This window comes from Papilio machaon, chromosome 22 (assembly GCF_912999745.1).
Source record: "Papilio machaon chromosome 22, ilPapMach1.1, whole genome shotgun sequence".
Classification (NCBI taxonomy): domain Eukaryota; kingdom Metazoa; phylum Arthropoda; class Insecta; order Lepidoptera; family Papilionidae; genus Papilio; species Papilio machaon.
Window position 1 is genome coordinate 5,509,208 of NC_060007.1, and position 12,994 is coordinate 5,522,201.

Here is a 12,994-nt window from a genome sequence, read left to right on the forward strand (position 1 = left end):
ACTCTCTTTTAATCCCATCACTAGTCGAGGCATTAATTGACCTTCCTTTCAGTGCGATTTGAGGCAGAACCGATGACAAATTTTTAATTTTACTTTATTCATTAACGAAACGTCCTAACTCCAGGCGAAGCTAGATTCATATTATGCACATATTTAAGTTCATAAGAGTGAAGTTTCAAGCAAATATTGTCTAATTTGGATTTTTTAAAAATGTTTTTCGAAAACATAATTTTGTGAGGCAGGAGAGGCCTCAATAGCACTGGAAAAAAGTTCAACTTTGCCACGAACAGGCCTCAAACGCACTGGCTGAAAGTTCCGCCAAAATGGCCTCGCAGTTAACGTGTTAAGATGAGTGAATACATACTGTTTTCTAGCGGTCGACCGCAACTTCATCAGCGCATAATTAAAAAGAAGTAGCCTATAATATGCTCACGTGCATCAACGTTCCCGTCAATGTTCCGTCAAAATTGGTCCATCAGTTCCGGAGATTGTTCGGAACAAACATACAGATAGACAAAAAATTTGCTATTTGGTTTTTCTCTCGATATAACATACAGACACTCCAATTTTCTCAATATGTATGTATATTTGACTGATATGTATGAGATTGTTTAACACGTTCACTGCGGATCAGGCCTAGATCGACCTGCCGCGGAATTTCAGCTGGTGCGGACGAAGAAAACTATGTCCCTCTCACTGGTGCGGAACGATTATCTCATAAAAAATCACGGCAGGCCTTTATCGGCCTACCACGCACTGACGGTGAAAAATATCAACTCGGTGCGGCAGGGGTCTATCGCGGCCCGCCGTCCCAACAGGCGGTTGGCGACCCGATACCGCACGGAGCGCCCCGCTTCGCTAGTTAGTGTTGAGCCATCTCACTGAACTGTACGTCGCGTTTTTTCTTTTCGTAAAATTAACGACGCACGATGGCAGGAAACAAAAGAAAAATACAAATTTTGGAAAATAAACTAATTCGCGAGGCAGATAAAAGTGATAGGGACAGCAGTGAGGAAATATTTTCCTTCGAGAAAAAAAAATAGATATTTTCCTTCAAGAAAAATAAAAAATAGGATGTGCACACAAAATCTTTGTGCGAAATGTTTTAAAGACAAGCATAAATAAATAATTAAATAAACTATTTTTCATTTCTTTTCTACAATTCTATTTTATTTTCGATATCTCCTTATTTTTGTCTTTCCCATCACTACTAAAAATACTTTCTAGTGCGGTGCTGGTCGATATCGACCGCCACTTTCCCTGGTTCATTTCTCATTTCCTGTTTGGCAGATCCCGGGGCGAATCAACTCTAAAGAAGGTGGGTTCAAGGTTTTTCTAACAGTCCAAAAAGTACACACCTATATTATGTTTTCGCAAAGTTATAGCGATTTAATCTAACCTTATGCTGGTGGGTCGAGAAAGGCCTGCCACGCACTGGCGGAAAAATCATTGGGGGCACACTTTGGCCCGCCGCCGCACCAGACGAAGGTTTAAGATTTTACTTGCCGCAGCTAAGGTGTTAAAAGAAAAAATATATAAACGGAGAGTTAACTAATTAAAATTAACGTACACATTAAAAAAACCCTTTTCTTAAATTATCTCGGAGTTAGTTATGTCGGTGGTATCACCACAGGGGCCACATTGAGGTAATTGGGTCCGGCCCTGTGTAGGCGTGGATCCGCGCATCGTCAATTTACTTTCATGTTAGCGCGAACAACGTTTATGTTCACATTAACAAGCCGCATAGCCGCTGTAACGACCACATGCCACAACTAATACAATGCCTAGCGAGAGATTTTAGCACCTATTTCACGTGTTATATTTTTTAATACCAAATGAGGTGGATTTAGTATCAAGATTTCGGGTATAGAGCGAAGTGGAAGATTAGGAAAGAAAGCTGACTTCACTAACATCAAGGATACAAGCTAGTAAAAGACATTGCGATGGATATAAGGAGTCAGTTATATAAGGAAAAATGTAGAGAAAATTGCATAAAATGTGAATTAAACTTGAATCATCACAATAGAGTCAGTAGTAGAAAATATCTTTACGTTCCAATCAACTTTGTGTACGTCGAATATTAAGTACCGATAGTGTATTCACTTTTCACTTAAGATTATTATTGTAAAGTGAAGCAAGAACTTTGTACCCCATTTTATAAACATGAAATGAATTAACTTGAAATTTGACACAGATAAATTTAACATGGAGAGAAATATTTATCTTTATAATAATATCTTTGATTATGAATTATGGTCGTATTTCAGCTACTGGGCGAATTACTACGTATAATTTTATTTTACAGTAAGTTTCTTAAAGTAGGTATCTAGTTACATAGTACTATAGGTGTTCCGACAGTGGAAACCTACGGTTATTCTTGTATAAAACGTGTAACATCTTGTTGTGTTACATCTCGTTAACTTTGCGTTTACAGTTCACTAGTTCAAAGCTAACAATCGCTCTCTTATTTTAATATAAAAAGAAATTCAACGCTGTTTTAACTTGCACTTTGCTAAGATGCCTCGAGTAGACATTATTTCTTCGTGGAACTGATGGCTTTGTAAAGAAACAACAGTAATTAATATTCTACATTGTTCTTCATAGTTTTTTGTTCAAATGTGCTAAGAAGTTATTTTGTAAGAATTATTCTTTGTTTAATAACGGGATTAACATCATTTTTTTTCATCCTTTCCAATATTATTATTAAAATGAAATGTTTATTTTACAAGTGATATTTTTAAAGTTGAGGACTTTATTTTCCTACCCATTACATTTATTATTTAAATGAAATGTTTCTTATTTTACAAGTGATATATTTAAAGTTGAGGACTTTATTTTCCTACCCATTTCGTTGATTTTTCGCTCATAATACAATAAGCCACATATTAAGTTATGGCTCTTAAAGTAAAAGTTTGCTGTAAGATATTTTACTAAGGCGGAAGCGTATTTCATTATCTGACTATAGTCGAATGCAATAGAAATGAGAAATTATATTTACACACGTTACTGTCTGACAATGCATGCGTCTATGGATTTATTTTGGAACGTTTTAGTGTTTGAATAGACATGTCTGTTTTTAATAAGTCTGTGAATACAGACTTGTCTTACTAATATTATAGATGAGAATGTTTATATGGATGAAAGATGTTTGTTACAAGGTATCTCCAGAACGGCTGCTTGTATCTGGATGTAGATCACAGTCTTATTAATTAAGTTTTTTTTATTCCGCCCGTACGAAGTTGCGTGCGACAGCTAGTATATTTATAATTGTTTAGATAGGTTTGTAATAATTTCTCATTTCCATTGAATTTTACTATACATATTATATAACACGTCGCATTATATGTTATTTTTTCAATATACATAGAACGTGATGTAGAACATATCACTAGACTAATGTCCACTGTCTGTCATTCATTCATTCAACGTCACCATTCATCATTCACTACGCGTGAGTAGAGTATGTTACACTCTCGAACCGCAAAGTGGATTGGGAATCGACGCGACCGTAGAGGTGCAGAGTTCAGATAAATTGAATGAGTCAAATGTACTTTAAGATATATTCTTCTCGGCTTGAAAGGTGATAGAATACAGCATTTATTAAATATATTTATTCTTGCCTTCATTAAATGTGGGAAGTAGCAAACATGTAACCGGTAATTTCGCCATTTTAGCGAAATTATGTTTTATTATTATAAACCAGACTAGCGGTCTTCTTTTGCCGCTGCGGACTCTCACTGTTAAACTAAATACCTAGTTTATATTATACCAGTACAATATGATAGTAGCACTGGCATGTAATGGAAGGTTTAGGCTCACTGCCGTCCTATTGTACTATTGTACTGTCTACTACTACTGTCCTATTCTATTGGCAAAATGTAAATCATGCATAATATATAATATTCTTATTTTTTTATCAAACGCTGATGACTAATTAATCTAATCTAGCGCTAGGGTTGCCTCTATTGTTTTTGTTTTGATACAGTATTCACTTAGCTTTTTAGTAAATATTGGCAACCCTCTTTAATATTGCTCTTAAGACAAGAATTGACTAGTTTTTAATAACACAAAAATCAACCATACTTTTATTATTAATAATCTAAGAATATATAAAAAGCTTCTCGGAAGGTACTGCTAATCTTATAACAAGCGTAAGCATCACGCCATCTAGCGAGATGGAAGTGTAATAACATTATCCGCACAAAATTCTTCAATAATAAAATGTTTACATCATAAAATTGTACGCCTCGCTTATTAAGAGTAAACAAAAAAGTTAATGCGAGTTTCTTACAAGGAAAATATACACGTAAACAAAAAAAGTAACATTGAAGGAAACAAGATTGAAACTCAAAGTATGAGAGTGTTAAAAACAAGTAATCTTACTAATATTATAAATATGAATGTTTGGATGGATGTTTGTTTGAAGTTATCTCTAGAAAAACTCAAAGGATCTTACTGAAATTTGGCACGGATGTAGAACATAGTCTGGAAGAACACATAAGCTACTTATAATGTTTTATTTTAGTTCCTCGCGGGCGGAGTCGCAGTGACAGCTAGGATAATCATCATCAGCTCACTATACGTCCCCACCGAGGGGCTCGGAGCCTACCCCAAGTTAGGGGTGACTAGGACATAGTCAACCACGCTGGCCAAGTGCGGGTTGGTTGACTTCACACATAACATTGAATTTCTTCTCAGATATGTACAGGTTGCATTACGATGTTTTCCTTCACCGTAAGAGCGTCGGATAAAAAAACACATTGGTACATGGCGGGATTCGAACCCAGGACCTGCAGATTGCAAGTCAAGTGCTTAACCCCTGAGCCAACGACGCTCTCAACTAGCATAATAATAATAAACAATTTTGTATTTTTTTCAAATATATTTTGTATTCAATAGGTATCCAATTTCTTAGGTAAGTCCAAACTAAACTGAACGTATCAATGTAAAGCGGAATGAGGCCGTTTCACAAATACAATTCTCAAATTGAATTTGTCTGCACTACAATTCGTAATTTTTTTCAGTGTTTACTTAAAATAAAGTTCAAAGAAAAATATATTTTTGTAGCCTTAGGAAAGACATTACTTAAAAACATGGAATTTAAAAGTAATTTAAAAATAGGAAACATACTGTCACAGTTGCAGTAAGTACAGGTCATCAGTTTTAGTACAAAACTTTTATCAACGAGTGTAAGAATCAAGTTGATTACGAAAAAACATTTGACGATTGCTTATTTACATTTGTGTGTTTGTTTTTTAAATTTAATTTTATTCATGTGTTTCCAAATTATTTACGACGTGTTAGCACACATTTCAAGTAAAAACAATAACAATAAAACTAAAAGAATTGTTTGTTACGTCCGCGCTTGGATGGACATTACGAAATAGCAATTATTACATTTTCACTATTTGTATTTTTGTACACAGTGAATTGTTAGTGAGTCACCACTGTCGCAACGCTTGTATAAAACACTATGCTATCTTTTTCGGTTTCTTTGCACAGAAAAGTATGTTTCTGTACATGTATTTTAATAGTGAAAACTCATTGTTAATTTTATAAGTTGTAAAGAATTACTCTGACAATGTTCAGTGAAAGACAACACTTTATTTTGACAAAAGAGACTTTAATTTTTTTGTAAACAATTATTTAATACATAACAACTACGAAACGTAAAAACTTTTGTACAAAATAAACTTGTTAGAACATGAAAAAACACACACGAAGTAATAATTAAAAAAAGAAAAACAAAAGACAACTCTATTCGTTACATTTTTTTCTTATTTATGTCACGGCGCCAATATATGCCAGTTGTATGTTTTATTTTGTTATATTGGTGGCGCCATCTACTAAGACTGAATTGCTTTTAAATATAGTTAATTATTGTTGGACAGCAAAACAGTTGCACATTATCAAATGATTTGGCAAACACGTAATGTTTGACAAAATGTTTGATCGTTGCCACAAAGTTAATAGAAGATGCATTCTTACCCTCATATAAACGCTGAAACGACATCATTTCGATAGTTGGTAGTATATTTATTCCTATCTCATATGTTTTGATAGTTTTACTAACCTCTTTATATTATTCGTACTTTGAAAACTGTTACTTTGCATACGATATATTGCTTTTGTTCAGGTTTATTGCAATCGTATATTTATTTTCATCCTATTTTATTGTAGCAAAGAATTCTAAAGTTGTATTTATAGATTACATTTTACTTTGATAGCTGTATTATTGATTCTAATTTCGATTCGATAAGTCAATATATAATTTAATGTCTATGGTTTGATATGTTTGGTATCCTACTCTTTGATTAGTAACTTTTGACGTATTCCCGCCAATTCCCAACATCAATCTACCATCTGTACGGTGGGTCTAGTACAAATATTTGTGAAAAGTGCCTTCGTATCGACATCGTCGATAATCTGAAAATTAATATGAGAGTTTTGATGTACTTGATGCGCTAGGTCCACAGAATACTCGTAGTAGCGTCAATTCTTCAATGATAGTGTATTGCATAATCGCTTTTTTTCTTAATAGTTGTTGTATATTGGTCGAACAACGACCATAATGCTTGTAATTATTAAAAGACTTTTATTTAAATTAAAAATAGCTTTATGCACTTTTACACATTATCTGTGTCTCTCACGTTCATCTGTACGCGCAATTTCCTTAAAACGGTCTACAAAGTTTTCACGTATAATGATTATATCTTATCTGTATATATAAAAAAAAGTCGTGTTAGTTACACTATTTATAACTCAAGAACGGCTGAAACGATTTGACTGAAAATTGGTGGGCAGGTAGCTTAGAACCAGGAAACGGACAGAGGATAATTGTTACCCCGTTTTCTATTTTTTATTCCGCGCGGACGAAGTCGCGGGTAAAAGCTAGTTTGTGATAAAAATATCACAAACAATATCTTTGTAAAAGTAAATTCGTGTTAGTAAATTAAGCATTCCAAACGAAATATTCACTTCACTTGTTCCGCTCGGTTTTAAAATTAAAAAATAACTCTTAACAAGGTTTTCTACTTGCGTAAATTATACTTAAGTCTTAATGAAGCGCTATGGTAAATTCGTTAGAAAGTTCCACTTCGCGGTGTAATTTTTCGGTTATATTATACTAGTTTGAAATATGTATGTACGTTTTTTTGCACTACTTACAGAATGGTTCATGTCTACGGGAGTATTAATATGTTTTTTCTATTATCTCTTGTTTAGATTAGGAAGAGTGAGTTTTTTTTCAGAATGTCATTCGATTGTCAGTCATATTTATTGATATTTTTAATTGTAGACCGACAAAGTTAACTGATCCTGTGAGCATAACGTCAAACTAATTTATGACGGCCCACTAGCGCCCTCCTGGCAATACCAACAGTGTCATAAGATCCGTGATATCTCAAGTACTGTAGTAAATTTAAGTTAGTAAGTAAATTTTTTACTTTTATAAATTTTCTATGGCTATGAAGGTTTTATGTATTTTACTAACTTATAACTTTACTAGATGTTGTCCGCAAAAAAAAAATCTTATTTAGCCTATGTGTTCTTCCAGACTTATGTTCTACATCTGTGCCGAATTTTAGTGAGATCCGTTTAACAGTTCTAGAGACACTTTGTAACTAATATCTATCCATCCATCCATCTAAACATTCGCCTTTATAATAATTAGTTAGATTATTGTACCTATATACTTTTTATTTAAATATCCTGGTGTGCGGTAAAATTATTTCTTTTCCATTAATTAAGTAGAAATTGAAATAAGAAAGAAAAACTTTCCATTCCGCCTCTAGCCGCTTTAACTGAACAATATTATTGAATTACAGAAATTAAAAGAAAGAAAAGTTAAGAGTTGTAAAGGAAACTTAATTCGATTATGGCCGCGGCTATCCCGCAGACTCTCAATTTATACGCTTTGATAATTTTAAAAAATATTTCTTTGAGAAATAGAAATGAAGTAATTGATTTGAATCAAGTTATCAGATAAATAAAACAAGGCTATTAATTGTTTAAACTTTCGTGAGACATAATAATAAATTAATTAAGAACGGCTTAACTCACGTAGGATTGTCCGGTGACGGCACCGACTAGTTTCGGACCCGTCGGACTTGGTCGGATCTTCAGGGCACTCAGTGCGAGACGCGACGCGACTGCGAAGTACAAGGAAGATGCCGAATCTAGTCGGTGCCGACGTGAATTAAGCCGTTCGTTTGCGTTCATTGACCGATTTTTATTGGATTTTAATTGGTAGCTTATGTGTATATACTCCCGCACAGTATCTTAACTACATTTTTTTTAATTCCGCGCTGACGAAGTCGCGGGAAACTACCAACCTAACAATAAAAGTCCGAGCAAGAGCGGACTGTAGTTGTTTTCAGAATAACATTGACTGGGCCGTTATCATGCCGTTTACTTTTATCTGTCCATAATAGTATCGCGTGAGCCGCAATGTCTATTCCATTTTGTATTAAATGCCTCTACAGGGATGTGAAGTTACTGTAATTCTCAACCCTTTTACATGAACTTACATGAGGAATATAAATGAGACATAAATATTTAATTACGACACTAAATAAAGCGTTTTGTCTTTTGATTTTCGTGATTGTTTTTTGGATATAGATCGAAAAAATGATCTTGACAACATTTCATTTATTTAGTTTTAATTGTCTCAGTTTTTATAAAGAGATTGAGGATAATATCGATATGTCTTGGCAGTGGAGACTCACGGTAATAATCAGACATAAGAAGGAATAAACAACAAACAGTATTATATTACTACTATATATATTTATAGTAATCAAAAAATATTTGATAGAACTTCCTGTTCCATTATAAAGACATTTTATACTAGCTTTTGTCTGGTACTTCTCCCGCGCAGAGTTAAAAAACTAAGTAAGCAGGTATATCTTTCAGACTATGTTCTACATCTGTGCCAAATTATAGCGAAATCCGTTTGGCCGTTATGGATATATGTAATAGACATCCATCTATCTAAACTTATCTATATATCTTCTATATATCTATATATCTTTGAACCAGGAAACGGACATAGGATAATTTTTACCCCATTTTCTATTTTTTATTCCGCGCGGACGGAGTCGCGGGTAAAAGATAGTTTATAATATTAGTAAGATTGAACTTTTACTGAATGTATTTTAACCACCAGCTAGTATCGTAACAAAGTTATTTAATTCAATGTTCGCTAGCTCGACCAGTCGAAGCTACAATATCGAACCGGGTTACTCTGCAGCCTTCAATTTCAAAATTGAATTCGTTTTCTCGAACGCGGATTGCACGACACTTACTTTTACAGTTCAATACATATTGTAAGCTTTTATTCGAAATACAATCCACCTTTTGTGTATTACGAATAAGTACTTGTTGTCCGCGGATTTGTCTTAATTTTTTATTAGATGTTTAAATATTAAAAGTAATTTTATTTAGTTTACTAGTTGAATATTCTCTCAAGATATGAATTACTATAAAAATAAGTTTATTCAGAAACATAACAATTGAATTATTTTTCTTTTGATGATACCAACATTGTTAAAAAAATGTAGCATCTGACATTTGGAACGAAGTTCCTTATCGCGCGTTATGAAAGGGGGCTAGACGGAAAAAATTCTTACGAAAAGTTGTCACGACACTTTTTGCTATAGTATGTTAACGACGAATGAGCGCTACTTCACCATGGCAACGACGTGACAATATATAACGAAAATTCATAGAAATAAAATGTACTACTTGTGAAGACTTAAGTTTTTTATTCATAGAATTAACATTGGTTCCTTCACTAATTAATCGAAAGGAACTTCGTTCCATCCGGGTGTCCCTTGACACCTCTCAAGTTTTTTTTTTGTTTATTCTACAGTTTTTCTATAGTTTTAAAATTAAAAACGTGGAAGAATATTCCATTGTTTGAAATATATTTCTGACGAAACGTTTGCTTCCTATATTTTTTCTCTCTTTACGTTTGCTTCTACAGAATGTTTGATCAGGATCAACTACACACAGAATTTTTAAGAGATGGTATACGAGTGAATCGAAACCACTGAAGTATGTTTAAAAAACGTAAACACAAATCTACAATATTGAGCTGAAGTCATTAAAAATGAAATATTCATAAATAATAAATAAAGTATTCCTAAAAAAACATAATGAATAATGATCACAAAATTTCGTTATTTATTATTAATATTTAATATTTGTAATACAATGTCTTTGTTTTTTATATTTTAACCATTTGTTTAATAAAGTATAAAAAACTAAAAAGAAATTTTAAATAAATTATTATAAAAGAAAAAAAAATCACTAAGATAAAATTGTATACAAGTAGCAACTACACTTGTAAATATGTATGTTGTGTAAAACACTTTTTCTTCGACGCTAAATCTACACGCGTCTGATATTTGTTGAATTTCTAGTGGGATTCCCGCGGGGTCTAGTCGTGTTCAGTCGACGAATGAATAATGTACCCTTACGTTCACCGAAGCTGGTAATCTACTGCGTCTGGGGATTAGAAACTATTGGCGAGAATGTTACGCTTAAATATCTCACGATTCTAAAGGAAATTGTAGAATGTTTTTTAATCTTCGTGAGAGTCTACGAATGTGAATTTGTGTTTTATTTTAATTACACCGGTTTGAGTTTTTATTTTATATTTCTCAAATTATTTAATTGTTTTCAAAACATCTGAAAACCCACTGTATCTTAAATGACTTGACAGATTTTCATCATTCATCATTTGTTGTTTTTAGTGAAAAGTTAGAAATAAAAATAGATAAGCCAAGCTTCGTAACATAAATTTTGTTAATTGATCAGCAGCTGTGTATAATTGAACCTTGATCTGAAATTAGGTAATGACACTCTAAACAAAACGAACGGATGACACGCCCTCCACCCCTTGACCCGAGTAGAAAATATTGTTTCCCCTTTGAGGGACCTCAATGGGCCGTGAAAATGAGAAAGCGAAGTAATTAAGGTTATAATTTATTTGTTTGTCCCTTTTAATTCGATAAAGACTTCCAGTTTTAGCATTTTTTATATTATAAGACGGCAAACGAACGAGCGTGAATTCGCCGAAATAGTGAAGCGACCACTGCCCATGGGCATCAACTGCAGATGCGTTTCCTACCTTTAATGAAGATGAGGTTATGCTTAGAATGACAATATTTCCTTATCCTTAGCGTCCCCACTTCCGCCAAATCCACTTAACCTTCCTATCATTTTCATATAAGAAAAAGGTGGGAAGGGAAACGTGGACACCGGCACGCTAGCTCGTCGGAAAAAAGGCGGAATCACTTCCACTTCACGCCTATCTTCTGCTGTGTCGTGGTATTTCATCAATCGAGACGGTCCATTCGTGCACCCAACAAATATTATTACCGTCCATGAATATTAAGATACTTAAATAAGCTTACGACTATTAAATATATATATATATATATTTATATATGTTATGACAACAACTTTTAATTAGGTAAACGTGGGAAATTGCTACGTGGTGTTATAAATTAGATAATCGTAGCACATTTCGTAGCATAACTCGTAGGCCGATTATTTGTACAATAACGGTAAGCGAATTCGAACTTACAAATTATTCACTCCGAATCGAATATTAATGTCGGATTTGTAACTCGAATTTTGATTCGAAAAAACTCAGAAATATAAATAAATCGAATCGTTATAATAATATGAAAATTTTCGAAAACTAGATTTGAATTTAGGATCGAATAATAATTTTCGATTCGATACGATTTGAATGATATTCGTACACCCCCTCACACACATACATTTCGTCATACAATTTGTAGAAGAATTTGTAGCATATGTCTGGGTTATATCGTATCGTTCCATAGCATTTTCGTAGCATATGTCGTAGACTATATAGAGGTGTAGCATAAGAAATTTACACTAAGCTTCCGTAGTTATGAAATAACGAATTTACGTTTATGAATGTTCTGTCCCTTTAATAAAACTTCGTATTTATTTTTGTATATTTGTAAATGCCGTGTTTCTAATATTACAGCAGATGTATACTGAATTAAATCTTGTAAGCGTCAAAAGTCGCTATAAGGTTAAAATGTCTGACGAAAAAAGTTTCCTTTAAAAAATATTTACGTTTGTATAATAAAAAAGCCGAAACGTTAAACGGCCGTCGCGTTTCGAGACTTGTAATAGAATTAAAGGATTTTCTTTGAGGAAATTTTTAGCAAATATTTGTAATACAGTTTTCTTTAGGAAATCGTCCACATTCAGTTGAAGGACGTTTGTCGACCTTCACTCGTTGTGTACACAAATCGCATCAATAGAAAATATTAAATGTAACTTTTTTTTCACTTTATACATTGAGCGCTTAGTTAACTTTCATCATTCCTTTAGCCAACAAAAGACGCAATGCAAATCGTAAAGATGGTTTGATATAAAGGAATATTTTTTCTGTAATTTTGTATTATTTGGTTAATGCGCCTGTAGTTAAATAGGTTAAGTGTTACTTAACATCGTTATTCTAGTCTAATATAAAAGTATCCAAGTTGTTAAAAAGGTCGACAATTTTAACATTTTTAACAAACACGTGCTGAAATTTTCATTTAGAAATATGAAGTTTGAAAATTCTTTCACTCATGAAACGTAAAAATTGTTCTGTGACATTAAACTAGATCTAGTTGTTGACACAATTTTTTTTTTAATTAATCATTATAATTGTATATAACTCCATTGTTTTCTGTTCCACAATTCTGAATAGATTTGCAACATGACAACAGTTGCATGGAGTCGACGTAGACTAAAGAACTCTTGTCTGTTATTCTGTATACGTTGGCCGCGTGTTTGTATGCTAATAAGATATTTGTCGTGCGCAATATTATGCAAATGAGTGGCAACGTTATGGAACACTGCCCCTGGTATGGACTTAACAAAGACTATATTGCAATGGAAAAAAAGTTAATTAAATGTGAATTCTTACATTCAGGACAGCGTATTGTGGAAGGCATTG